Source organism: Pongo abelii, chromosome 13 (genome assembly GCF_028885655.2).
Source record: "Pongo abelii isolate AG06213 chromosome 13, NHGRI_mPonAbe1-v2.0_pri, whole genome shotgun sequence".
Taxonomy (NCBI): Eukaryota; Metazoa; Chordata; class Mammalia; order Primates; family Hominidae; genus Pongo; species Pongo abelii.
This window is the reverse complement of record NC_071998.2, coordinates 73,537,075-73,552,985: the sequence shown is the minus strand read 5'-3', so window position 1 is coordinate 73,552,985 and position 15,911 is coordinate 73,537,075. Positions and strand designations below refer to the sequence as shown.

General features: G+C 36.0%; 1 long non-coding RNA gene across 3 annotated transcripts in view; it reads left to right on the top strand.

The window, feature by feature from the left end:
- LOC129047895 (uncharacterized) overlaps window positions 1-15,911 on the top strand; it is a 153,361-nt gene that overhangs the window by 114,786 nt on the left and 22,664 nt on the right. For 2 of the 3 annotated variants that reach the window (XR_010136532.1, XR_008509761.2), the window contains one exon: window positions 3,811-3,967. The exons of the other annotated variant lie outside the window; for it this stretch is intronic. This is a non-coding gene — a long non-coding RNA (uncharacterized LOC129047895). The remainder of the gene's footprint in view (window positions 1-3,810; window positions 3,968-15,911) is intronic. 3 annotated transcript variants of the gene reach the window in all.

The window sequence follows — 15,911 nt, the reverse complement described above, 5'->3', positions numbered from 1 at the left end:
AGCCTCAGTTTGGCTTCAGAAGCAGCAAAAGGAGGTGGAAAGAGCATGAATTGTTGAAATTTAGCCTCTTGTAGATGTCCAGGCTTGAGGAGGCTACATAGCAACTCCTAAACCTCATTTTCCTCCCAGTTAAAAATGAAAATTATGAATAGTTATTTAGCTTGTACCATCAATATGGACACTCAATAAATATGAAGCTTTGCTTTGCTCCTCCTAGCTCATCTATATTTCTTTATTCTTGTCACCAAAGTGAGGTTTGGAAGCGTAGAAGGGATGTAAAATTGTCTTTTGTTTAAAGCACACTGGTCCTGGTAGTGGGCAAGTGCTAAATAATGTGACCTGTTGTATTTCACACTTTCTGGATATTCTATAAAATATCCAGCAGTTTCAGCAGTTAAATGTTTTTAGAGAACTAACACTGTTTTAATATAATTGTAGGCTATATTAAAGTACACGAAGTTAAATGAGGGGTTTGAAAGTTGATACATCCTACCAAGAATGTAATGACTTCGGAAATGCAGAATAATTTGGTCAGATGAGGCAAAGACTTTTCAGGATTTGTCACTGAAATTTTCTTTTTATGGGAAGAAAAAGGAAATCATTCTTTGTAGTTCAGATGGACTGATACCACCATGTATATTTATGTAGATTCATCTCCTGTCCTTTTCTGTGGCAGACACATTGGTTATTGAGTGCTCTGTGGTTGCATAAAACATTTTGATTGAAGGGTCTCTTATATTGTCCATCTCTTTATTGCATGGACTGACTCAATGTTTCTCGCAAGCTCTCTCAGTTTCTTAACCATGAAGACACTATGAAGAGGTGACTCTCATAGAATTGCTGATTTTTAAATTTTCTCTGTTGATTGACTTACAATTATGGTTCATGGATTTTTTTTAAGGATTCTTATTTGTTCAAACAAGAATAATGAATTCAGAGAAAGAGTTTTCTCAAGCAAAAAGTTGGTCATTTTATGGAAAGCTTAAGGAAATTCTTATGTAAAGCAAAAATCTAGTATATATCTAAAGAAAAATTCATTGATATTAAGATCAATATATTTTCCTTTATCTCCTGTCAATAAGTCTTACAGAAATTTTCACACCAAGATTTCTGAGGGCTGTGTTTGGAGGATTCTTTCATCGCTTGGCACAGATAGAAATGTCATCTTGACCTTGTTTCTGAAAGATGTTTTAACCTCACTAATTAAGCAGCCTCCACTTGCTATTCAGTGAAGCTCTCTTGAGAGTGAAGGGCCTTTGATTGGGGAAATTCCCTAATTGAATGGGACTTCTCATCATGAAGCAGTCATAACATGTTGATTATAGTTTTACCACTAGGAATTCTATTGCTTAATACAAATGTATTATAACAAGAATTTGATTAACCTAAGTCAATATTAGCCTATAGATATTTGGAACTAGTGAAAAGATCAAGACATCTTAGCAATCCAGGGATCTAAGGAAGAGGATGGGCTTTTGATTCACAATCATAAAAATAAGTCTTATACAATAGTGTTTGTGTTTTTATATAATAGTAATTCTCCAATGATTGCTAATATCTAATACCTCTTTTTTTCCTCTGTCTTTCACCCTGCATAAAGAAATTTTTATTATACAAACATTCATGAATACTCAAAAGGAGAATTTTAGAATTAATTGCCCTATACCCATCATACACCTTTAATAATAACCAACATTTTTTTCAAATATTGAAAAGTCAGTCCCTTTCACTTTTTTGTCCGTTTGCTGGAATAATTTAAAGCAAACCCCAAATATATTATTTCACTCATAAACACTTCAGTTTTCACCTCTGTCAATCTGTTTTACGCTGTTAAAATAACTATAAATACTAACACTTACCTACTCCTTTATAGTCTTAAAGTACCTTATCTCATTATTAGTTATCATAAAAATTTGGTAGATATTATCATCACTAATAAGCCGATTGTTTAAAAGAACCTCAGAGGTTCTAAGTGGCTAAATGATATTCTCAGGGACTACTGAATGATGACAATGGTGGGTTTCAAGCCTGGGCCTCCTACAAACACCTCACTCAGCTTTACACTCTGCAGTGTGTGTGACCATATCAAGCAAAAGGCTGCTGCCTTGGGTATTTGACTTCAAATGCTCAGAGCAGAGGATCCCTTCTTTTGGTTGTGTGATAACTGGGGACCCACTGAAGGAGGAGGAGAGCCAGAGGGAAGTGGCCCGTGCAGATGTACACTAAGCATGTTGCTTTTTATTCTGATGTTTTGACATCTGGAGTCATGCTGACTCTGAAGACTGTCCCTTCCGGGGCTAGCCAATTCCTAGAGACAGCAAAGGACTCAGCTGCAAATGTGCTTTCCCAACCAATCCAAGGCTTGTACCCCCCAACTACCTCCTTTATCTAGTTCTTACCTTTCCAAGCTGCTACCCGTCTGTCCTCATCACTCCAGGGCAGGGTACCAGACAACAAGGGGTGGCCCTTGTGCCCCAGAGCCTGGCGAAATTACTCAAACTAGCCAATCTTAAGCCTGCTTACCCTGCCTCTCCTGTGTCTGTATTCCAGTGGGAACCACATTGAAGCCTCTTGCTCACGTTTTTCCCTTGTTCCCTCTGCCTCCTGCCTGAACTTGTGTGTAGCCCTGTGTGATGTAGCATGCCCTCTCCTCTTAGGAGCTATGATTATAAGAAACTCTCTTTTCCACACTTGCAAATTTGACTGCTTTCTAAAACATATTTGTAACCCCCATATCAATACACAAGGTCGTTTTGTGGCCATTTGCAGACATGTGCACGGCAGCAACAAAGCTGAGTCACTTAAGGTGTGTATTGGCAGCTGAGGTCCAACAAGATGAGGCTTTACCTTTTTGTTTCTGCTCTTATACAGTAAAGAAATGTCCTCTGGGAGGCCGAGGTGGGTGGATCACCTGAGGTCAGGAATTTGAGATCAGTCTGGCCAATATGGTGAAACCCTGTCTCTACTAAAAATACAAAAAATTAGCTGGGTGTGGTGGCAGGCGCCTATAATCCCAGGTACTTGGGAGGCTGAGGCAGGAGAATCTCTTGAACCCACAGGCGCAGGTTGCAGTGAGCAGAGATCATGCCAATGCACTCCAGCCTGGGCAACAAGAGTGAAACTCTGTATCAAAAAGAAATGTCTTTCACATTTGTGCCACCTTTTTTTTTTTTTCACATTTTGTGCTTTTTGTTTGCGATTTCACTGTTTAAAATAGTCCCAAAACATAGTACTGAAGCACTAGGTGTTTCTGAGTGCAAGAAGGCTGTGATGTGCCTTACAGAGAAAATATATGTGTTAGAGAAGCTTCCCTCAGGCGTGAGCTGTAGTGCCGTTGGCCATGAGTTCAGTGGTAGTGAATTAACAAGATATGTTGAATAAATGGTCACTAAACAGAAACACACATAAAACAAGGTTGTATATTGATTGATTGATGAAAGTGTTGTGACCAGAGATGAAAATGTTGCAAGAACTTAACTGTTTTTCCCATAAGAGCTATGGTTCAGTATCCACTAATTCAGTGTTTACAGCAACGTTATGGAAGGTTAACTACAATGAATAACGAGAATCAACGTGGTGTGTATGTGTTGAAGATAACATGCCTAGAGAATTTTATCCATTCATTGAATCATTTACACACTCTTTTCACCTTATCGGCACTATATATTAACTTCTCAAATGTGACTTCATAATGCAGGCTTTCCACCATGGAAAAATAAAAATGTTGTTCAAGTAACTTTAGTGATCTGCTCATGCATAGTGCATCAGGGTGCACAGTACAATATTTCACATTTTTTTTTTCTTTATCAGTCTTCACAAAATAGAAGTATTTGGCTGCCTTGCTCTTACCACTAGGAGTGTAGGATCCTTGGCCCTGCAATGTCCGCACCTGCAGACCCTGAACATCGGGAGTGTCCCCAAGGTTTCTAAGGCCTGCCTTTTCAGGAGCCTGGAAAATTTATGAGAGGTAACTGCTTAATGTTGCTGTTTTCAAAATGGTGAGACTTTCTGGACTCAGAATGACTTTTTCAGTGGTCTCCATGTTTCTATATTGCCAGAATATAAGGCTAGTAATGCTTTTGTAGTTTTCTCATGTCATCGTGAAGTAATGACCTGAAATGCACATTTAAAGGGGGACAGAATCTCCTAGTATCTGTGTGATAAGAAGTGTTTACACATTGGATTATGACTACTCAAAAAAAGAAATATTTGAAACTTGAGGAGCAAATATAATTCTCCTAAGGAAACATTGCTATTTAGTAGGTAATATACCTAATAGTTGACCAATCAACTGAATCTTTTGCCATTTGTGTAACTGAACTGACATTTACAGAAATCAATAAAACTATGAAAAACATAAGAGATAATAACAATGATAATAGCTATCATTTATTGAGCCCATTCTATGTTCCAGGAACTGTACAAGGCACTTGTTATAATATTATTTCATTAACTTCCTCTCTTCCGTGTGTCAGAAGTAGCAGCGTCTCCAATTTGCAGGCAGAATGATTGAGGTTCTAGGAGTTGCAAGAGGTATGGTACAGGTCACAAAGCTAGCAAGCATGGAACCAGGCTTTCTGATTTGTTATCATGAAATCCCATTGACTTCCTTCCATATGGAAGGAGAGGGGGTATACTTCTCCTTCCAAATATGATTAGTTAAAAATGATATGACAATGAGATGGGCTGATTCTCATAAATTGAATATTGATTCACATAATATTCTGTGAATTTAGAGTGGAGAGTATTTCTGGCTGAGAACAGATGATCACCATGTGACTTTTGTAAGCTTTGTGATACTGGTTGGTTGAAAGCCAGTGAAAAGCTGTTCTGATGTAAGCAGCTGAATGAAAAATTTTATGAGTTCAGTTTTATCTTTCACTAGCTTCATCTTGGGCTCTGACTGTTCTTGCCTTGAATGCTCTCTGAAGAAGCAATGAGAGAACAATACTATATTTCTTTTTCTTTTTAACAGAAATGTCATGTACTTGAAAGAAGTTATTCATTAAAAGTTGAAAGTCTGTTGTCAGCTTGCTAGATGATGTATTTAGATATGTTTGGGAAAGTCTTTCACAAGCTCAAAGTTCTGGGAAGAAATAAAGTCTCATTCTTAGTCTGTTTTCACTCAAAACTGCAAAACACACAGCAACAGTAGCTTAGTCTTACTTAATTTCTAGACATTCACTTTTAATGCATGAAAAACTCTTAAATTAACAATATGTACATAATGTTGGATTGCTTGATATCTTAAATAAGATGATGGGTGCTGCGCTACTGCTTAAATTATTTGCGTCTGATTTCATAAGTGCTGTATCACCATAATATTTGAGGTCACTTAGTTACTTTAAGCATAATATGGGATAAGCACTTCCATGACTCTCTGATTTTTATTTTCCAATGGGGATTCTGCAGATTCTGGCACTAATGTATGCAAGCTCACAAATTTAGAGGCTGCCCCCAAAATATCTTTGTGGGTGCTCCAGGTGCTGCTCACCAAGCAAAGCACAGTTCCTGGGACAAGGTCAGTGCTTCATAAATGTGTGCTAAGGACTAGGCTGAGACCAGGTCATCAAGACCATCTCATAGCAAATTATGTATAAATTGAAATTTTGTGAATCAAGTCTCATTTTAACTACTGAGTAAGGGATTGCTATATTTTGGAACTATGCCTCAAACTATTTGTAAAGTGAATAGCTAATTCTTGATTTGCCCGCTATATAAGCTTGACTTTCTCTTACATAAAATTACCTTAAAGGGTGGATCACCTGAGTGTATGAGAAAATAACTTAGCATAACACGGTATGGTGAACAGGATCTCGCCTATGATTTTCCATCTTTTTATGCCCTGGAACATCAGACACTTTCTGTGATGTTCTCTGAATGCCAAGCTTTTCAATAAGTTCTTAAAAGAGTCATCATGGAAGAAAAACATGCTAACTTTGCCCTTGAGATTTCAGCCTTTGGAGTTTAAGGTTTTAAAAGTGGGCTTTTGTAGTCGCTTATGTAGACAGCATAAGTATATATATGTGCACTTAAATCAGACTATAACAGGTACAGGGAATATTACAGCATAATAATGAGACATCATAGATATATGGATAGATAGAACATATAACAAATATAGATATATGGAAAGACAGAGATAGATGTCAGGGTGGATGAAGGATATAGAGAATTTGATAATCTATGGGTGTGTACATCTACAATAAGCCACTATTCTCAGATCCTGCTCTATTATAAATTATGAGAGGAAAAAATCTGGGTCTGTGTTCAGTTCCTAGAACCATCTGATATGGTTTGGCTCTGTGTCGCCACCCGAATCTCACCTTGAATTGTAATAATCCCCATGTCTTGAGGGCAGGGCCAGATGGAGATAATGGAATCATGGGGGGTTTTCTCCCCTCCTGTTCTCGTGGTAGCGAATAAGTCTCACAAGATCTGATGGTTTTATAAATGAGAATTCCCTGCACAAGTTCCCTCTCTGCCTGCTGCCATGTCAGATGTGACTTTGCTCCTCCTTGCCTTCCACCATGATTGCGAAGCCTCCCCAGCCATGTGGACCTGTGAGTCAATTAAACCTCTTTCTTTTTTAAATTACTCAATCTTGGGTATGCCTTTATCAGCAGTGTGAGAATGGACTAATACATCATCTTAGTTGCAATTAGGCACTTAATAATTTTGTGATTATAATGATATTAGGGAGATAAATAAAATCTTTCTGTCAACAGAGTAGATAGTCATAAACATGAGGGTTAAAAATACAAACAGTAAACAGTAGTTAAACTAAGCAGAAAAATCACATAAAATCGTGGGATTAATCATAGGTTAGATTTGATTTTTCCTATGTTTATAATCTTCCAGTTTGGTATATTTTGATCTTCTAATAGCACTTCAAATTTTTAGTGTTTTATAACTCATTTTATTCAATAATAATTGTAAATGAAACCTATTAGGCCTAAACTTGTTATTAATCTTAGAATCTTACAGCCAACTCCATATAAAATGGAGTTGGTTAGTATTATCAAGTCTCTCTTAGTTGCTGATTGTATTAATAGAGAACCTGGGTGCTTGCATAAGATGACTGACTCTTATTAGTTTAGTTCTCAACTGAAAGTTCATTCAGTATGGACTCTGGAGCCATCAGCCCTAGATTTGACTATAACTTCTTCGTTTACTTAGGGATAACCTCAATGAGATATTTAACTCCCAGACTCACAATTTTCTTATTTGTAAGAAATAACATCTATTTTATAGGACTATTGTAAGCACTAGAACTAGTGCCTATAAAAGGCCTACCTAGGAATCTGGCATACTTAGGCACTTCTCAACTGGGAACTATAAATATGATGACGATGACGATGACGATGATGATGATGACGATGCTAACTCATCTGAACAAATTCATATCATGCCTCTAGCACACTTGATTTATTGCCCTATCTTCTGTGTGCAGGAAGACCTGAACTTGAAAACAAGTCCTTGTTTCCTCCTGTAGGTGAGGGATCAGCTCACCCATCTCACTGTGACACAGTGTCCTTAACTGGACAACCTAGTTCTCAGCTCCTGCCCTCAAGTAACAGGCATGAGCTTGGTGGAAATCAGCACTAATCTACGAGTCCTCAGGTACTTTTTCATGTGTAAGCATCCTAATCAGACCCCAGCAAAGGTATTCCATTGTTCTTTAAGATGATGGGTTTGGTCTTTTGATTTTTCTTTATTTAAATCACCCGAATAACCAATACTGTCTGTTTGATGGATGAATTAGAAATGGTCACTGGCTGAGAAGCCAGCTGGAATTCTGCCTGATCCTTTTTTGTTTTGGTGGAGCAGCCAGCATCACTCTGTGAAGTGACTTGACCCATCAATACTGAATGGAATAGAATGAATTAGGAAGAAATAGACATGAGGTTTGGGATATGTGACATTTTGTTTGACCAAAAGAAGGTTTTTTGAAGGAAAATTTATAATATAATTTTAACAAAAGCACTGTGACCATTTTATATTCCTAATGGGCCTGTCTTGTAATATCAATAAATGATTTAACCATTTCTTCCTTTCACCATCAAATAAGGATGAGAACTGGGATGATGTGAAGAGGTAAATGAAGGCAAAGTGGTCATAAATGCACACTATAACAGAAGCCCACTTACCCTTGAGTATGCACCAGAGAAAGGTATAGCATTAAAGGTGTTCTTTTAAAGAGTCTAAGCCACAACACGATTTGCTTAATTTATTCCCACCTTATAGCCTTTTCCCCCACTTTCTTACAATCCAAAATTATAGAGCTACAAAGGACACTGAAAAAAGAACCTCCTATTTTATATGATGTAGCATTATTAGCCTGTTTCTGTGGCTGCCCAACAAATCACGCAGGAATTTAGTGGTGTATGTTAACCATTCGATTAGATTAAATGACTCTGTGGTTTGGGAATTTAGACGAGGCATTTTCAAAGAATTTTACCTTTTATTTGATTAGCAATTTTATGGACACACATATTTAATCATCAGAACAACTCCAACTCTTAAGTAGTTGGAGTTGTTCTCATTTATTTTTCCAGAGGAAACGGGAGCTCAAAAGAATTAAGTAACTTGACCAAATTTGGCTAATTAGTAAATGGCAGTGTAGGCCTCAACATCAAGTCATCTGGCTGTGCATCCTATTTTTTTTTCCTCAGGAAGTTTTAATCTTTAATATGCAATATCGTTAAGGTAAGGATACTCTGCTGCTATAGAAGTTTGCATCCTAATATTCTAAGAGGGAAGAGAATTGCATTCTGGAATGCATTGCTAGCACTTTTGAACCCAGCACCTGAACCCTCCTACTAAACTTTCCGTTACCCCAAAATGTCCTCTTGCCTTTAGAAGAAGGAAAAGGAGATAAAAGGCAGGAAATTCCACCCCTTGTTACAGGTTCCTACCCCTGGGTCCCATCTAAGCCAGGCAGATATAAAGAATGAAAAGGTAGTAATATAGTTATTATTATAGCTGCATAGATTTTTATATACAAAGCTCTTCTCTATTATGGAAGCTGAAGCTATTTTGTTCCTGTAAAATTCAATAATGATTTCTTAAATAGTTTTTCATTTAGGAAATTCTTGATTCTTCTTCTCGATTTTGATACTTAGAATATACATAAATGAAATCAGCAAAAACAGTTCAGTTTTATTTGAACTCTGCCTATAGAAATCTTGTTTATATTATCTTTAATGTCTTTTTTTTAGATCATTCTTGTAATCTTAGATCACTGTTACTGTCATAAAATTCTGTGAAAATCTAGGGAAGGCTAAACTTCTCTAGATATTTAGAGCTCATGGTGTTTGACCAAGCAGTTGTGGGGAGGATAGAAAACAATTCTTTTCTTGCTTAGAAAAGGGAGACTTGGGACAAGGCACAGTGTGGCTGGAATTGCACTGGTATGTTTCTTCTTTATAACAGCAAACTCCACTAAAACGTCCTCTCAGCTAGTTGTCCAATTCTTGTTCTACAGATAGGAGAAGGGAAGCTAAGTGTGCCCACTTGTGAAAAGCCTCTATTAAGTCCTTTTTACTTACACTCTAGATATCTTGATGTGAGTGGTTGCTGACAGATTACCAATGCAGGAATCCATGCGCTGGCATGGAGCTGTCACCAGCTCAAGTATCTGGACCTGAGCTCTACAGGGATAAGCAAAAGAGGGTAGGAAACTTACGGATTATCTTTTTTAAAAAAATCTGGTTGCTTTAAGAAAAGGGATCATGAATTAGTTATTCATTTCATTTTATCATTTTATGGGCACCTGTGAGTCTATAGTGTAGACTATGATAAGATAGGCCAAAGGAACATCTATAGATTCCTAAACAGAGAAAATACATGATAAATGAAAGTATGAAGGAAGGAGATTTATTCACTCAACTGTAAAGAGGGTTATTTTGTAAGGGGAATATATATAAATTAGGTATTTTGTATAGTTTGGCACGAACTGCTCTATAAACTTCAAATTAAAATATGGTCATATTTCTTTACTTTTATAATTAATTGTTTACTTAAGCAATTTCTGCTTCATTTATAGGAAATCCATTTTCTTCCTCTCTGGTTTACCTTCTCACTAAACTATACTAGACCCCTTGGGGCAACACAGTCTAAGGCGGGAAGGGTCTTATCCAGCTTCACCCAAGTGAAGAGACTGAAATCTCATTAGTCCACTACTGCCATTGCTTCCTGCAGCCATAGGGGTGATGCTAAAGATTCATGATTCTCCAGATTCCAGAGTCCCCTGCTTCAGTGATGCTTCACTTGAGCCAACTGGGTTCGTTGAGATTCGTCTCACTATCTCAGTTCCAAGCAGTGCACCCCAAGACTGAGGTATCAAGACTGTAACTACTGGTGTTTAATTCCTTAATTCCCTTATACAGCTACCTTCTAGGATATTAGTTGACTGATTACAACTGGTCTGGCACTTGTCAACTAGTGGTTCCAGAACTGCCATCTTTCTTCCTCCCCAGGTAGCATCTCCTTTTAAATTCTCAAACCATAAGGGTCCTAATTGCCCTTTCCTGGGATATTGGAACTAATAGGCCTCTCTTCCAATGGAGATTACTGCAGTAATTTCCAGGGACTCTACATTCATCAATCTGAGGGAGATCCCCAGTTATGCTTGGACATGAGACTACCTTAATTATTGTTGAATAAAGTAAAAACTATAATATGAGAAAAAGAGAAACAAGTAGCCTAAGAATCACTTGTTAATTAGCCAGGTCCCTTGTTAAAACACCAATATGTAATTAGGTATTAAATATTCCATTTAATAATTGGAAGTGCCAACCCCAGAGCAGGAGTTGTACACTATCCAGACTCTTCTTTTTAAATATCCTCATTGTATTTTGGTCATGTGCTGATTATCAGAATTTTTTTTAAAACAGAAAACTTAATATTAAGGAAATCTAATGAGTTCTCTCTTTGATATTATATACACCTGACTTTTAAAAGACAAGGAAACAAATCTGTAAATTCCCAGAATTGATAAATAAAATACAGGTGTTGAACTGGTTTCAGACAATGAGAAGAAATTCCCAGGAAGGCTCTAGAAATGTATTTTCAATAGAAATATAAATCAATCCACATGTATGATTTAAAATTTTCTAGTAGCTACATTAGAAAAGGAAACATGAAAATAATTTGAATAATTTTAATAATATATTTTATTTTAACCTAATGTATTTGAAATATTATCATTTTAACATATAATCAACATAAACAGTATTAGACCTTTTATTTTTTTGTACTAAATGTTCACAATGTAGTGGGTATTTCATATTTATAGCACGTCTAAATTCAGGTGGACATATTTCAAGTGATCAAGATCCACATATGGTTAATGGCTATGATATTAGACAGTGCAAATATAAACTATAGGATCTTGTGGAACAGGAATGACATCTCATGATAGTATGTTTCCATTTTAATCATTGTTAAACCAGTCCCACAAAACACCCTGAAGATAAAAATAGTTTCATGGTTAAGTAAATTTGAGAAATGTTGCACATTATCTTCTGAATAGAGATTTATAATAGATGACCCATATGTCAAAATCACCAAGAAGTCTTCCAATAAAGAAGTCTGTTAAACATTGTTCAGCCCAATGTTTTATAATTTACTTGATTATGGGACTTTCAACTAACATTTATGAAGCTATCATTCTGTAGAATATACATTTAAAATGCTATCTCATACTATAGTACATTTTTATCTGGAATTTGGAGGGACATAATTGGTTCATGTTTGAAGATTTTCATGATAACTGAAGCTTTACAAGATGGGTCAGTGAAAATGACAGAGTAAGGACCTTCAAAAATATCCCTGTCCATCATAGCAATTAAAAAACTGGAAAAAATAGCCAGAATCAACTTTTTTCAGAACTCTGACTTGCAGCACTCCTTGGGGCATTTATGCAAAAAACAAGATAAATAGCAAAAAAAAAAAAAAAAAGAAATAAAAGAAAAAGAATATAAAAATGTAACATAGCTGGATCTTAGTAAGAACAGTGAGCTTTGTAGTTATTGTTTTAACTTACCCTAGTCCCATCTCCCTCCCCAGCTCAGTGGCCACTTAAAAATAACATCTCACAATTTTGGTACTGATGGAAGCAGTAAATCATTCATTCTCAAAGAATCGTCATTGTTTGACTGTCTGGTAGTTCCCTGGAAGACCCCACTCAAAAGACTAGTCATTATTTTACCTCACTGAAACTTAGTAGAGCTAAAATCCTCTTCCCAGGGATTGTTTGTTGAATGTTTTAATGTCACAGATACTTGAGGCAATGGATAACAGCTGGGGCAAACAATGCACTGACCAAAAAGCTCAAAACAAAAGGCTGAGGAATTAGATGTCCATAAGGAGTTTATTTTAAAAAAAATTATTTTTATTTTTATTTTTTTCAGTCAGTGTCTCCCTCTGTCATCCAGGCTGGAGTGCAGTGGTGCAATCTTGGCTCACTGCAATCTCCACCTCCCAGGTTCAAGTGTTTCTCCTGCCTCAGCTTCCTGAATATCTGGGACTACATGTGTGCACCACCATGCCTGACTAATTTTTTGTATTTTTAGTAGAGACGGGGTTTCACCATGTTGGACAGGCTGGTTTCAAACTCCTAACCTCAAGTGATCCACCTGCCTCTGCCTTCCAAAGTGCTGGGATCACAGGGGTGAGCCACTGCACCTGGCTAGATGTCCATAAGGACTTTAAAAGCTCCAATATATCCCTAGAAATATGGAAGGTCATGTGCAGGTATAGGGCTGTGTGCATGCACAGCAAATACCTGAGAAGAAACCAAACACTCATGACTGGTTGATCTTGAGACTCTTTGCAAGTAGAAAGTGAAGTTAAAGCAGAGTTGAAAACCACCTGACTGGATGAATGTTGAAAGCATGTCCCAATACATACGCAGAGCCTGTCAGTAAATATTAGGAGATTTAATGGTTCTAGATATTTTAGGCACATTCTGTCCAATTAGTAGCTAACCATAAGCTAACTGAGCAGAGACTTCAGTGGCCATACATGAGAGATAATATAGACTTTATTATTATTCTCTGGAATAATAATAATAAGATAATAATAATAATTATTATTATTCCAGAGACGTTACTAAATAAGGAACACAGTAAAAACTAAAAGCAGCAACAACAAAAACTCTGGGGAGGGAAGATAATCTGATTTCCAGAGTTGCCATATTATATACTTTTAAATGTCCAATTTTTAACCCCAAATTACAAGGTATACAAAGAAACAAGAAAGTATGGGCCAGGTGCAGTGACACACCTGTAATCCCAGCACTTTGGGAGGCCGAGGCAGGAGGATCACCTGAGGTTAGGAGTTCAAGACCAGCCTGGCCAACATGGCGAAACCCCATCTCTACTAAAAATACAAAAATTAGCCAGGTGTGGTGGCATATGCCTGTAATCCCAGTTACTCGGGACTCTGAGGCAGGAGAATCACTTGAACCTGGGAGGTGGAGGTTGCTGTGAGCCAAGACTGTACCACTGCACTCCAGCCTGGGCAACAGAGCAAGACTGTCTCAAAAAAAAAAAAAAAAAAAAAAGGATGGCTCATACACACACAGGGGAAAGAAAGCAGTCAATAAAACAATAAAACTATCCTGGAGGAATCCCAGACATTGGGTTCATTGGACAAAGACTTTAAATCAGCTATTTTAAATATGTTAAAAGACCTAAATAAAGCCATGCCTAAAAAACTAAAGAAAAATCTGATAATAATGTCTCATGAAATAGAGAATGTCAATAAAGAAAATTATTTAAAAAAATAGAAATTCTGGAATTGAAAAGCATAACAATTGAAATGCAAGATTAACTAGAGGGGCTCAACAGCATATTTGAGCATGCAGAAGAATGAGTCAATGAACCCGAAGATAGGTTAACTGAGATTATCGAGTTTGAGGAAGACAAAGAAAAAAGAATGAAGAAAAATGAACAAATCCTCAGTGATCTGTGGGACACCATTAAGCAGACCAACATAAGTATCTATTTATATCTATATCTATATCTATATCTATATCTATATCTATATCTATATCTATCTACTATCTATATATATATAAAGTCCCAGAAGGACAGGAGAAGGATAAGGAAGAATATTTGAAGAAATAGTCGCTGAAATGTCCCAAATTTGATGAAAAACTAATCTGCACATACAAGAAGCTCAATAAACTTCAAGTAGGGTACACTCAGATTCACATATAGAGAAATTGCAATCAACTCTTGATACTCAAAGACAAAGAATCTTGAAACCAACAAGACAAAAAACAAATCGTCTATAAAGGATCCTCAATAAGATTAACAAATGATTTCTCATCAAAATATGGAGGCCAGAAGACAGTAAGGTGACATATTCAAAGTGTTGATAGAAAAAGATCGACAGACTTCTCTATCTGGTAAAGCTCTCCTTTAAAAATGAAAGAGAAATTGAAACATTCACAGATAAACAAAAGCCAAGAGAGTTTTTTACTAGCAGATCTTCCCTACAAAAACACTAAAGGGGCTTTTTAGGGTGAAATTAAAGGATATTATATAGTAATGTGAATCAACATAAATAAAGAGCACTAGAACAGGTAACTACATAGGTAAATATAAAAGACAGTATAAATTTTTTTTGTTTATAGCTCATTTTTATTTCTATCTTATTTTTAAAACTCTATGTAAAACAATAATTATTAATATATGTCAAGGGAACAAAATCTATAAAGACGTAATTTGTGACAATAAAGCATGAAGTAGCAAGAGAACAAAGCTTTTTAGTGGCAATTTTTTTGTATACTATTAATATTAAATTGGTATTAATTTGAACTTGGTTATTTAACGCTCAGGTGTTACTTGCAATTTCTAGAGCAATTGCTTAGAAAATGAAAAATAGTAAAATAAATTACAAGGGATTAAAATGGTAGACTAGAAAATATCTAGCACAGAAGATGACTGTAATGAGGGAACAGAACAAAAATCACTTGGCATAGGAAACAAATAGCAAAATGGCACATGTAACATCTATCTATCAGTAATTGACTTAAATGTAAATGGATTAAAATCTCTACTTAAAAGGCTGACATTGGCATAATGGATAAAAATGATACAACTCTATGGTATCTATAAGAGATTCACTTGTGATTCAAAGACAAAAAATGAATTAAAAATAAAAGGATGAAAAAAGATATACCATGTAAACACTAACCAAGAGTAGGAGTAACTGTAATTAGTAGCTAGTAATATAAACAAAATAGACTTTAAGACAAAATTTTTTGCTAGAGACAAAGACATTTTATAATATGAGTCAATCTATCAAAAATATTCAGCACTTAAAAACATATTTGCATCTAACAACAGAGGCCCAAAATACATGAAGCTTATTTGACAGAATTTATGGGAGAAATAGGCCATTCAGCAATATTGATTGGAGACTTCAATACCTCACTATCAATAATGGGTAGAACAACTAAAGAGAAGATCAGCAAGGTAACAGAAGATTTGAACAACACTATTAACCAAGATAGTTCACATATTATCTGTGTATCTATCTATCTATCTATCTATCTATCTCTATCTCTGTGTATATATATAGATAAGAGATAGATAGAGATAGATATATCTAACGATAGATATATAAATATATAGAGAGATATCTATGTCTATATTTATATAGAGAGATATATAGATATCTACATAGATATAAATATATAGAGAAAACACTTCACCCAACAATGGCGGAATACACATTCTTCTCAAATGGGTATGGAACATTCTGCAGGAAATACCAGATACTGGGACATAAAACAAATCTCAATAAATATAAAAGAATTCATCACACAAAGTATGTTTTCTGACCACAGTCGGTTGAAATTAGAAACTAAAATAAGGGAAATTCACAAATATGTG